This window comes from Geotrypetes seraphini, chromosome 3, assembly GCF_902459505.1.
Source record: "Geotrypetes seraphini chromosome 3, aGeoSer1.1, whole genome shotgun sequence".
Taxonomy (NCBI): Eukaryota; Metazoa; Chordata; class Amphibia; order Gymnophiona; family Dermophiidae; genus Geotrypetes; species Geotrypetes seraphini.
In genome coordinates, this window is record NC_047086.1 from 132,745,203 (window position 1) to 132,759,016 (window position 13,814).

Genomic DNA, 13,814 nt, shown 5'->3' on the forward strand with positions numbered 1-13,814 from the left:
TAAGAAAGGATGGGAAGGGTGGGAATTAAGAACATATCATTTGTACCATTGATGATTATTAAGTGATATAATTATTGTTAATTTGTTTGAATATATTGTTACACTTATTGTAAATTTGAAAATGAATAAAGAATTTGAAAAAAAACCCAACAAAAAAAAACCCAATAAGGGGTTCATAATAAAAAAAAACAAAAAACGTCTAAAATGTGTCCTAAATGGCTACTTGGACGATCAAAAAGCCTGATAGTCCAAGTACCCATGACCAAAGCTGGTTTTTATTTTTTTATTATTTATTTATATATATATATTTTTTATTATTTATTTATATTTTTTTTTTTATTATTTATTTATACAAAGCTGGTTTTTAGACGTATCTAAAACCAGCTTAGGCCTTTCCCCTGCCACTAAACGCACAAAGAGAAAAGAAGCATGTTTAGAGGAGGGGAAAGGGCGGGCGGTGGGCGGGAGGTGGGCCGACCTACACCTAGGCGTGCAGCAGGTATAGCCAAAACCTTAGGCAGGTTGCCAAGTCGGCACTTATTCCTTTTTGTCTTAGACGAAGTCAAACCAGGTCTAAGTGCCGAAAAAGGGGCCGCTGAGCTGATGGCCGCTGGCGCGATCAGTTCAGCGACCCGGCAACCTACCCACCCACCCACCGAAACCATTGTGGCAGGATAGATGCCTCATCTCCCCTATCATGATGCGATCACCCCTCTACCCGAACTGCCGCAAACCGCAGCAGAAGAGATGCCCAATCTGAGGAGTGATCACATCGCAGCAGGGGAGATGGCCAATCTCTCCTGCCGCGATACATCCCCCCCCAACAATATCGGGGCAAGAGGGAGCCCAAGCCCTCTTGCTCCACGGCAGCCACAGCACCCCCGATATTGGGACAAGAGGAAGCCCAAGCCCTCCTGCCCTGCGGCAGCCACGGCTCTCCCGATGATATCGGGGCAAGAGGGAGCCCAAGCCCTCTTGCCCCGGTGATCGTGTCCCCCCCGTCGATTACGATCGGGCCAGGAGGGAGCCCAAGCCCTCCTGGCCCCGGCGACCCCCCCGACTCAATCTGGCCAGGAGGGAGCCCAAGCTCTCCTGGCCCTGGCGACCCCCTACCCCCTACTACAATATGGGCAGGAGAGATCCCAGGCCCTCCTGCCCTCGACACAACCCCCCTCCCCCCAACAACAGCCCCCCCCCCCGAGCCCCGATCACCCCCCCACTGACCTGCGACCCTCCGGCCGACCCCATGACCCCCCACCCCCCTTCCCCGTACCTTCAACGTTGGCCGGACGGACAGGTGCCAAGCCCGGCCATCCGGCAGGCCAGCCGGCTCCGGAATGGGGCCAGATTGGCCCAGGCGTCTGAAACCCCACCCACAGGTGGGGCCTAAGGCGCCTGGGCCAATCATAATAGGCCCTGGAGCCTGGGCCAATCCGGCCCCATTCCGGAGCCAGCTGACCTGCCGGACGGGTGGGCTTGGCACCCGTCCGTCCGGCCAAAGTTGAAGGTACGGGGAAGGGGGGGTGGGGGTGGGGGGGTCGTGGGGTCGGCCGGGGGGTCACGGGTCAGCGGGGAGTCTGATCGGGGGTTCGGTTTGTTTTGATTATGCCCCTCCATGCTTTCAAAGTACAATTATATCAGTGATAATGTCAATCTTTCTACAGGGAAAACTGATCAATCTCACCTTGATCCAAGTATATGCTCCAATGACAGATGCGGAAAATGAGGATGCAGAATTTTTCTACGAACAACTTCAAAATTAAATAGATCAAATACCAAAACAAGATTTACTGATCATTATAGGAGACTTCAATGCGAAAGAATCTGGATGTTCAGCACCAGCCATATCCGGACACTGATGCTGAATATCTGGATAAAATTCAACAGTGGCAGTGGATTAAAAAAAAGCACTAACCACTCTGGCTGAATACTGATCCATTTAATTTTGGAACATCTTTACTGGACTGAACTGTCTCCAACTGTAATAGCATTTCTTGAATCTTCTCCCCTACTCAGGTTCCATGTGTGATCTTATATGAACCTTCTTGGATCCTGGTGAGCCTTCTTCAGCTAGCATCCATATATGGAAGAGGATATACATGCTGGACACTATCCAGTCAATATTCCCTGGATATTCAATGCCAGGCACTAGCCTGGCATATTTGAGGCTTGCTGGACTTCTTCTAAACAGCCTTTAGCAGCAGTACTGCTAGACTACTGTTAGAGATTGTAGTGATTATTTTCAACAGGAATTGCAAGGAGCAGAAATGTGTGTTTTTGTGGGTTGCTCCTGCCACAACCACAACTAGACTACCAGGCTTAGAGAAGGGGGTGCTGCTACAACTTGGGGGGTGTGAAGGACTTTAGAGGAAGAAGGGATTGGACTTTGCTTGGGGGGGGTAGGAATCAGACTATGTATGCAGGCTGGGATAAAGGGGATCAGACTTTGCTCTCAGGGGGAAGAGGGATCAGACTATGTATGGGGGAGGGGAAAAGAGGGAAGGCAGAGCAGCTTCAGGCCACAATCCAATAATTATGTAGGTGTTGGCCAATATTCAGTGCCAGCACCCGCATAGTTAAACAGGCAAAGTTAGGACTGCTATTTAGCTATGCGGGCAAAAGCACTGGATATTGTCAACACCTGATAACACCTGGCTCCTCCTCAATTCCACCCCATTTAAGCCCCATTCCTGCCCACTTGCAACTTGGCCAGTTAGTGCCAATATTAGGTGTTACTGCATGGTTAAGTGTCACTGAATATCGGTGGATAGCTGTCACAAGCAATTCAACCAGACAGCAGCCTCTCCTGCCTGGTTAAATCACTTTGAATATTGACTGGTATGAGTATTAGATGCTCTTTTTTCTGCATATCCCTTTTCTGCATATCCCTCCCAAGAACACCTGGGCCACATTGTAGTCTAAAATGTAATTTTTGTACACTGAACAAGCCTCTTATATGGTTTCTGTAGAGTAATAGAACTGTGTGTGCTCTCAATCCATCATTTTCCCTAGATGATACCTGAAAATGTACTTCAAAGTCAAGAGGAATTTAGAATGGCACAAAACTGAACCTGAGTGCACTCTCAGTAAATAGCAGGATCAGGATCTATTACTTCACAGTGACACTGTTTTTGTTTTGTAGGCCTTCTTGAAACCTTTTCATTTAGTAGAATGAGAACTAGGAGCTGAGAATTAGCTAAGGAAGGGCTCTACAACAAAGCACAAAGCCATTAATCAGCAAAAGCACCTTTTGAGATGCATAAAAGGAATATTTAAAAAGTAGGAATATTTATACTGTTCATAAGAGAGAGATCAAGTACATTGGCTCACATTAAATCTGACATCTCTCACTTTGCAAATGTCTGTCTTGATGCTGGATATCCCAGAAATTTCCTCCATTTTGATAGACCAGGTCAGCTGTAACCCTTTAGATTAAAAATGAGATCCTAATCTTATACATATGAAATATAGGTGTGGTGAAATCAGTTAGCTTAATAGGGTTTAAAAAAGGCTTGGATAATTTCCTAAAAGAGAAATCCATAGGCCATTACTGAGATGGCTTGGGGAATTCCACTTCTTATTCCTAGGATAAGCAACAGAATATTTGTTTTACTACTTGGGATCTAGCTAGGTACTTGGGACCTGGGTTGACCACTGTTGGAAATAGGATACTGGGCTTGAACATAAGAATTGTCCCAATACAACAATTCTTATGTTCTTACATTGATCAGTTCTGTTTTTAGCTGGGATATTTATCACTATTTTTAATGCTGTAGTCATTCATAAGGCTTTATTTGTATAACCATACAAAGCTTTTTGTTCAATAGCAGACATATTCTTTTCCATCCTGAGCCACAAATCTAAGATAACTCCTACACTCTTTACCTGTGATTTCAAGAGGAATGTCATAGCCTCTACCTTCAGTTTACCTCCTGAGGTTCTCTGGTTTTAGAGAACTGAGTCTCTAAGTCGATTGATTCTCTTCCAAGCAATCAGTGATAGGCGAAGAAGCATCTACCTAGATAGCTGCTTCAACATTTCCACTCATGATGGCCCATAAGTAGTGCTGTTCAAAATGGGTTTTACTGCAATACAAATGTACACCTATGAATATACTGGTAAATATACATAGCAACTGAATATTGCTAGAGAGAATAATTGTTTAACTCTGAATATCCATGGATAATAGCAAGAATATCTGATTAATAGTGAATTATATCCAGGTATGTGCCAGATACTAGCAGGCATAATTGGCACATTTTCAGATAATAGAAGTCATGCCTGATTGGGTCATTGTTTGGTTTAGTGCCCTCTGAGGCTGGTGGACATACAAACCCATATGGTACCGCCCAACGGGCAAGACAACTTCAATGGAGCTCCTTGCCTAGGTTGTTCTAGAAAAGGAGGCTGGAACCACAGCTAGGGAGAGGGACTTAGATGTTTTAGATAAAGGGACAGAAGGCCCTGACTTATGTCATCAAACACTGCGTTTCCAAGTTTCCAGGTTTATTAATAGTTTGATATATCGACCATCGACATGTATCTGGTCGGTTTACAATGCTAAAAAAATATAGAGTATAAAATTTTAAAATAAAAGAAGAGGGGGTAAGAGAAGGGTTGAGATGACTACAATGACATAAATGATACAGGAGGAATTAGAGGTGGGGAAGATTAATAAATACATCATGAAATAAAAATAAGGAGAGGTATGAGGGGATGAGAATGAACATCAAGGAAGGGGAGGTTGCTTCTTAGAAGCGGTTCTCATGAGAAAAAGAAAAATATGATGTGGTTGGAAAAGCGATTTTATCTTATGGCTTGGAATGCGTCCCGAAACAAAAAGGTTTTAAGATTGGCTTTGAATTTATTGAGAGAATTTTTGTGGCAGAGGTGAGATGGTATGGCATTCCAGAGTGTAGGGGCAGTGGCAGAAAAGTTTGTGTTTCTGGTATAATAGAGATCTTTAATTGGAGGAACAGTCAGCAGATTCTGGTCAGTGGATCTGAGGGCCCTGGATGAGGAGTAAGGAATGATGTACTTATCAAGAAAACCTGGAGAGCTGGTAAGTTTTATTTTGAAGATGAGCAAAAAGAATTTTATATGAGGTGCAATGTGAGATTGGTAGCCAATGCGCTTCTCGAAGGAGAGGAGTGACGTGATCATACTTTCTTGCTTTATGGATGTTTGATGGCAGTGTTTTGGATGAGCTGTAATCAACATGTTTCACTTTGAGTAATTCAGTGGTATAAAGAGTTGCACTAGTCTATGACGCCATAATACAAATGGAATATGATCTATTATGTATCGTCGAGACTTGGCTGGCAGAAGGTGAGGAAATTTATCTTTCTTACTCATGCCCCCCAGGTTATACCTACCACTATAATCATTGAAAAGGAAGAAAAGGGGGCGGTCTAGCCATAATTCATCATGCCTCATTATCCTTAGAGTTAGAGTTTTCCACAGTAAACAGCTCTTTAGAATATATTCAGTTCAAAATAAAAGAAAACTCTTCTTCAAATTATTTACAAATATACCTTTGTCCTCCTCTAACTAATCTGACTTTTACATATCTCCAGTCTACCTTCTTTGATTTTTGTACTTCCTCTCTTTACCCAGTCATTCTAGGTGATTTCAATATTCACTTCGATGAGCCCAACAACACATCCACTTCAAAACTATGCACCCTCTTGAAAGATATGGGCCTTAATACCCTGATTGCTAATCCAACTCACATAGCAGGTCACATTCTAGACATGATACTTGTACAAGAATCCTATATAGATCGCTACTATATTTCCAATATCGAACAAAAACCTCGGTCTGACCATTTCCTAATCTCTCTTACCCAACAAATAAAAACTAAACCCTTAAAACTAATCTCAAAAACCATTACAACACGAGACTGCACCAAACTCGATAATTCCTCCATAATTCTCAATTTTAATTCCAACTTAAAAGGAAAAATCAATTTACCTATCGAAGAGAAATTGGCCTCGTGGAATACATCAATTACTGAATTATTAGACATATTAACTCCTGTTACCATATTGTCAATCTCCCCACGTAAACAAAAAACCCTTTGGTACACTTCCCATCATAATTTCATCAAAAAACAATTACGCTTTCTTGAGAGGAAATGGCAACAAAGCAAAACACTAGCGTGACCTACATAAATACAAAGAACATGCCACATACTATAAGACCGAAATTAATAATATGAAAAAAACCTATTAATCTAAGCAAACCAAAAAACAAAAAATTCAGCTGCATTGTAAGCTTTAACCAAATCCCTTACATCAAATTAAAAAATGCAATTAACACGACTGACAATCTCCCTACTGCCCAGGCAATAGCCATACACTTTAACAACAAAATACAGAAAATTAGAGATGCCATCCCACAATCTGACAATAATAACACCAATTCGCTAGATGAAAAATCTCCTAACATTACCACAGGAACCAATCCATTAACTCTTTCACTTTCCAAATGTTCATGATTTACTCTTCCAACTTTGCAAGATATTAAAAGATATCTCAGCACAATAATTATTAAAGGATCCAGCAACGAAGTCATTCCACCGTTCCTTCTGAAATGATTTTTCCCAATTTTTGGCCCTAACATACTTGATCTGATTAACACCAGTCTTACTTCTGGAACCTTACCAAAACAGTGGAAGGAATCTATCATTTACCCTAAGATTAAGGACCTAAAAACCACTGCTCAAGAAATATCATAGGTCTCACTACAAAAATCCTCTATCATTTAGACCATCATCAATCAGTTTTATTGATCTTCTTGGACATGTCCGCAGCATTTAATACTATTGATCATAACCTCCTACTGACACGTCTTCAAGAAATTGGTATCTCCGACCAAGTTCTACTCTGGTTCTCCTCTTTCGTCTCTAAAAGATCCTCTAAAGTAGTTTTCAGCTCCTTTACATCAGAATCTTATCCTAATAAACATGGCATCCTACAAGGCTCAATTCTTTCTCCTCTTCTTTTTAATATCTTTATGGCACCATTACTAACTTTAGGACAATCCATTGGCTTCACAATATTCCATATGCGAACGATGTTCAATTACTCCACCCACTCAATCTTACAAACTCAGATGAAATAACCCTTATCAACCAGAAACTGGAAAAAAATCAAATTATGGCTAAATTCAAACATGCTGGCCCTCAATGTAGAAAAATCCAAAGCTATGATATTCCCTACTAAAGAAGGTCTGTCAATTTCAGCCCCACTTAAACTTAACTCCTCAAACATTAAAATGGTGAATTCTTTAAAATTATTGGAGTCACCAAAGATAATAAATTAACATATCACTACCATATTAGTTCAGCAGTCCAGCATTGATTAGACGAATGATTAGATCACTTGCTAAAATATTAGATTCCTCTTTGTTAAATATTCTAACACATTCTCTAGTGATATCATGTATTGATTATTGCAATGCCCTTTATAAAGGCATAACAAAAAATGAACTAAGACGCCTTCAAATAATACAAAATTATATTCAATAAAAATATGCAATAAAAATTATATTCAATGCTAAAAAATATGATCACGTTTCCCCCCTACTATGCAAAGTACACTGGTTGCCAGTGAAACATAGGGTTAGCAACAAAATTATACTACTCACATTTAAAATATGACAAAGTAACCAATCGGATTTCATCAATAACCTATTAATTCCACATTGTCCATCTAAAACGTTTCGCTCCATGACACAAAACCTTCTTGTAGTTCCATCTCTAAAACAAATAAACACTATAAGATCTAACAATTTTGCAGTAAGCACACCATTACTATGGAACTCTATTCCCAACTATATTCGGGAAGAAAAATTTTTGATCCACTTTAAAACAAAACAAACTTAAAAATGTTTCTGTTCCAAGATGCATATGACACCTTTTGTCTTTGTTTTGTTCTATTTCTATCATTTAAATTTCTCCAGAATTCTACTGTTCAACGGCTCCCCCTTCTGCTTCTATTCCTTTCTCTCCTCTCTTCTACCTTCCAAAGTATTTAGATCAATGCTGTCTTGTTAAAATGTTTATTTTATTTTTATTTTTCCTCTAACTCTACTTTTCACTTCTCTATTACCCTCCAGGTACTTTAGTTAGATTGTGAGCCTTCGGGACAGTAAGGGAATTTTTCAAGTACCTTTCTTATTTCTAATCTTAATGTATATTTTCTGTAAACCGCTTAGAACCTAACGGATGTAGCGGTATATAAGAAATAAATTACATTACATTACATTACATCTAAATGCTCTTGTAAGGACAAAAAATAAAAAACAAAAAACATGCCGACTGTAGAAAGCACCCTCTCTTCACCATCTCAAATTCTTTTCCCTTAATTGTTCTCTTCCTCTTGAAAAACATTGAAGTTCTTCCCCGCTTTCCCATTTGTTTCTGTTCGTCCTGTCTAATTTATTACACAGTCTATTTTAATTGTCTTCCCCATTTTATGTGACACAAACTATGATTTTTATTGTACCCTGCTCAGAAGTTTGATTGAGCGTTATAAAAAATTTTAAATAAACTTGAAACTTGATGAGAGATAATCAGCGAGTGAATCAGGGTTTGGATAGAGACGGTGTCAAGTACAGAGGTTATAGAGCAGAGGTGTCAAACTCAATCGCAGAAGGGGCCAAAATCTAAAACATAGGGTAAGTCATGGTCCAAATTTTTTATTAAGATACTTAGGGGTCCTTTTATTAGGTATGCTAACCGATTTAGCGTGTGCTAAATGCGCACCTTAACAAAAGACACTGCTTGCCCTGTATCAGTCCCTATTAGGAAAAGTATTTTTCAACCATCCATAAAAACCTTCTATTAAGTAACTCTTCCGACCCTCAGAAATGTTCAATAGACTTTCATAACAGCTGGCTTTACACATCCAATCTTCACCGGGTCATTTTATGATGGGTGTTTTATAATTTGACTCAATATAAGATAATTAAACCAGTTTACTAGGTTATATCATATAACAATTGTACTTAGCTTGGGTGGTAAACAGCTAGGGATCAGCACGCCAACATGTTTCACCCTTAGGGCTACAATCCCTTAGTTTAAATTATACTTCACGATGTGGCCACCCGTTACTCTTTTTCAAGTATTACTGTATCAGTAGTATGGAATATTGCTACACCTTAGGTTTTGGCCAGGTACTAGTGACCTGGATTGGCCACCGTGAGAATGGGCTACTGGGCTTGATGGACCATTGGTCTGACCCAGTAAGGCTGTATTAAAAATATAGTTTAATAATCCACATAAATATATATCTAGGACCCAAAATGTTGGGAGCTATGGACCCAACACGGTCCGTGTTTCGACGATGCTGTCTTCATCAGGGGTCCCTAAAGGTCCTGATACAGAAGCTCGTGGATTAAAAACTAAAAACAATCTCAGACGTAACTCTGCGCTGATGCGAAGTTCTCAAGAGCGTGAGATTTCCATTTTTGTGGAGTATTAAGGGTCAACCTCTTGAGTGCTGCCTTAAAGCATACCAAAATCCTTTCTGTGCCTTGTTGCAGTTGAAAATTATACTAGTTGAGATAGGAGATCTATTGCAGCAGAAGGACAGTTTCTTACAAGAGATCATGGGACCCTTTTGCTAAGCTGCTTTATGCACCACATCATGCCTAACACAGCAAAAATTGCCTACGATGGGATGTGTCAGTTTTGCCAGCTGCATGTGCTATGCATGCAACATTTATTTATTTTAAAAAATTTTTTAGGAGGGGGTAAGACAGGAGCAGAGAACGGGTTGAGAGTGGGCATTGAAGCATTAACCAGCTAGTACGCTGATTTCACTTCTTCAATTAGAGGTGGTAAGAGCTCCTTTTTAAAGTCTTTATTCATTTTTAAAACTTTCAATAAGTGTAACATAAGATATAATCATTTTATACTTTAACATCACTTAATATACCATCAAAGTTTAACTCACATCAAATATCCCTCTCCCTTATACCCAACAATTGTTCTTAAGCATAAGAAATCATAAAGTATTCCCTCCCCCCTCCCCCCCTGGACGTGTATGAACAAACAGGAATAAATAATATTCATTCTGTACAGTATTTTGTTTATAGCTCCCAAACATCCCCATATTTCTTAAAATGCCCCTGCTGTATGGCTATTGCCTTACATTAATTTTTTGAAATGGCCACTTACTAATGGTAACATGAACACACAGCCAGAAATGAAACAAATAGAAAAAAAAAAATCTTTTTTATGGCCATGCTAGAAATGGGCTTTTTAAAAAATTCTTTATTTATTTTACAAGCTTTAATAGTGCAATACACAAATATATAACATATAAATAAGTCAATAAAAGCACATTCAACTTACAAATATACATAACCAACCATTTTCTCCCAGAAATGGGCTTAGTGCACAGGAAAGACCTGAGTAAGGTCATGCTAAGCATATTTACTAGTACAGCTTAGTAAAAAGGCCCCTATATTGCCTGTTTACTCAGCTGTGATGATGAAAAAGTAGAGAGAAAGAGGAAGAACACACTAGACTGGGCTACGAATATGAATATGAATTTTAAGGTAAAATAGGAACATTATTAGGTAGAGATGGAACATGTATAAGTTTTTGTATGTACCATACCATGCCATACAGTTTCTTATATCCCACAATTTTCTGCTAGGAATCATTGCATAAGAACATAAGATTTGCCGCTGCTGGGTCAGACCAGTGGTCCGTCATGCCCAGTAGTCTGCTCACACGGCGGCCCTTAGGACAAAGACCAGTGCCCTATTTGAGTCTAGCCTTACTTGCGTATGTTCTGTTCCAGTAGGAACTTATTGCAGCAAAGTTTTCAGATCTTAGATAGGTAGGTTTCAAGGGATTATGGAGAGAAAAGTTGTGGCTTTAACATTTTCCTGAAATTGTAGTAGGCGGGGAGTTGTCATAGGTCCAGTGGCAGGCTATTCCAGACTTTGGGTCCTTGGTATGCGAAGGAAGACTTGAAAAGCTTTTTCCATTGAATTAGTTTGGGAAAAAGGAATGCCAGTTTAAAGTGCTGCGTTGTTCTAGAGGTGTGAGAGGAATGCATGAGCTTAATAGCTGAAATTAGTCCCTTAAATTTCTCTCCATATATTGCCTTGTAAATCATGCAAGCAATCCTCCAATTATTCCGCAAGCAACTGAAAACCTGGCTTTTCACTAAAATGTAATTCTATCCCCCCTTACTCTTCTCTTCTATATATAAGTTCATGTAAACCTTTTTTTTTTCCTTCTCTTCCTATATTTTAAGTTCTTGTAAACCGTGCTGAGCTCCACATCCGTGGAGATGATGCGGTATATAAACTTAAGGTTTAGTTTAGTTAGTTCATTGTAGCCAGTGTAGATCTCTCCGTTCTACAAACAGCAATCTTCTTTGTGTCCCACCACTATCAGAAATTTGTCTATCCACCTCACAACACTGATGAGTCTTTCATTACGTAGGCCCCAAGTTTGGAATGATCTCCCACCACATATCAGGAACCTTCCCATCTTGGCTGAATTTAAGAAAGGTATTAAAATCCAGGGACAAGGCAAAGAAGGCAACCTAAAATCAGATGGCTGGACATGTTGAAAACAACCATGGGGATGACGCTCGAGGACCTTACCGGACTAGCACAAAACTGATTTCTTTTTAGATCTGTAATTCATCAAGTCGCTAGGACTCGATCACGAGTCGATGGTACAGTAGAGTTTCTACTGTGGCCTGGAGCGCTAAATACTCCAACGTTCATAGGAATTCTGTGAGCGTCAGAGCAGCGTCGGAGCACTTAGCGCTCTGGGCCATGGTAGAAACCTCTATCATGGTTTAGTAAAAGAGGGCCTAACTAATTAAAACCCATCTATTCAGACAATTCTTTGGCGGTTAAGATAACATGCTATGTAGTGTCTGCTCTTTTATTGTTTTTGTTGACCACGTATATTTTTACATATATTTGCTTTTTTCTGTTTTTTAATTATACATTGGTGTAAACTGCTGTGATGTCTCTACGACCACTAGCGGTATATGAAACTTAAATTAAGATAGAGTTGGTGTTTCAAACTGAAAATATTTGAGACTTCATTTGAAAGGTTGTTATCAACATTCTGAGGAAAAATGAACATGTTTTTCACTCACTGGTTAAAAATTCCTCCTCGTCCAGTGCATTTCATAAAGGAGCTTTGATATAGCCGATATTTCCACAACAAAATGTCATAATTCAGTGAGTGGGAGCAGCATGGCAATATTTCATTTAATATGGATCATAAATGATGCGTAGTTACGCCACTGGAAAGGGCCGAGTGCTTCAGATTTTATTCTAACTGTAAGGAGATCCCTGAAATTGAAGCTAGAGTCCTTCAAACCATCTAACATTTCACTGACCTGGAAATAAGCTTGGTAAACGCACATTAGTGTTTTTCCATTTTTACGGACACTATCTAGATCATTTCATCAGAAAAGAGCCCTGATGGAAAAGCAATTCATCAGTGTTTGTGTGGAGAGGAGAAACATTGTTTGGAAAAGATATGGCTCAGATGAAAGATTCGTAAGTAAAGAAACAGACTTACTTGGTAGGGTAGACTCTGAGGCGTGGGGTCTGATGCTAGAAATGTCATTTCTGAGAACATAATGGAAGATGAAAGAGGGATACACAGAGTACATGAAGTGTCTCTCACTCTAGCTGTCTTCGGTGGGGGTGGGGGGGGGTGGGGAGGGGGCTGAACGCAGGCGTCTTCCCTCATTCTGTGTCACTAATTTTGGCAGAGCTCCAGTTTCAGAGATGGACTGTTAATATCCTCGGCAGGGGTTTTCTTTTTCAAATACCGGTAATTACAGACCAAAATGGGAAAAAGTCAGTTTCTTTGTTTACATCTCTTTTTATTGACTTATCAACACTGTTGCATTACATAACACTGCCAGTTATTCTAACATTTTTCAAAGCTATATCTCCTCCCCCTCCAACCCAAACCACTCATTTCGACTAATTCCTTACACAGCAAGAGTATTGAAAGTAACACCATAATTTTTTTTCTAATTTTTAAACTAACGGCTTGAAATGTTCTATTCTTAACATTAGATTTGTATGCATTCACTAACTTACAAGTGATGTACCACTCTTACCCAATTAAACAAAATACATATCTTTGCAGCTAAACATTTTTATTTATTTATTTGGCTTTATATCCCATCCTCCCAGAGAAGCTCAGAATGGGTTACAAGTTTACATACATATATTTATATGTTTTTATACAGGGTGTTGGCAAACATCTTATGGCAGGACATTGTCTGAGAGAACATAAGAACATAAGAATTGCCGCTGCTGGGTCAAATCAGTGGTCCATCGTGCTCAGGAGTCCGCTCCCACGGCGGCCTATAGGTCAAAGACCAGTGCTCTGACTGAGTCTAGCCTTACCTGCGTACTTTCTGGTTCAGCATGAACTTGTCTAACTTTGTCTTGAATCTCTGGAGGGTGTTTTCCCCTATAACAGCCTCTGGAAGAGCGTTCCAGTTTTCCACCACTCTGGGTGAAGAAGAACTTCCTTACGTTTGTAAGGAATCTATCCCCTTTCAACTTTAGAGAGTACCCTCTCGTTCTCCCTACCTTGGAGAGGATGAACAACCTGTCTTTATCTACTAAGTCTATTCCCTTCATTATCTTGAGTGTTTCAATCATGTGCCCTCTCAATCTCCTCTTTTCAAGGGAGAAGAGGCCCAGTTTCTCTAATCTCTCACTGTACGGCAACTCCTCCAGCCCCTTAACCATTTTAGTTGCTCTTCTCTGGACCCTTTCGAGTAGTACCGTGTCCT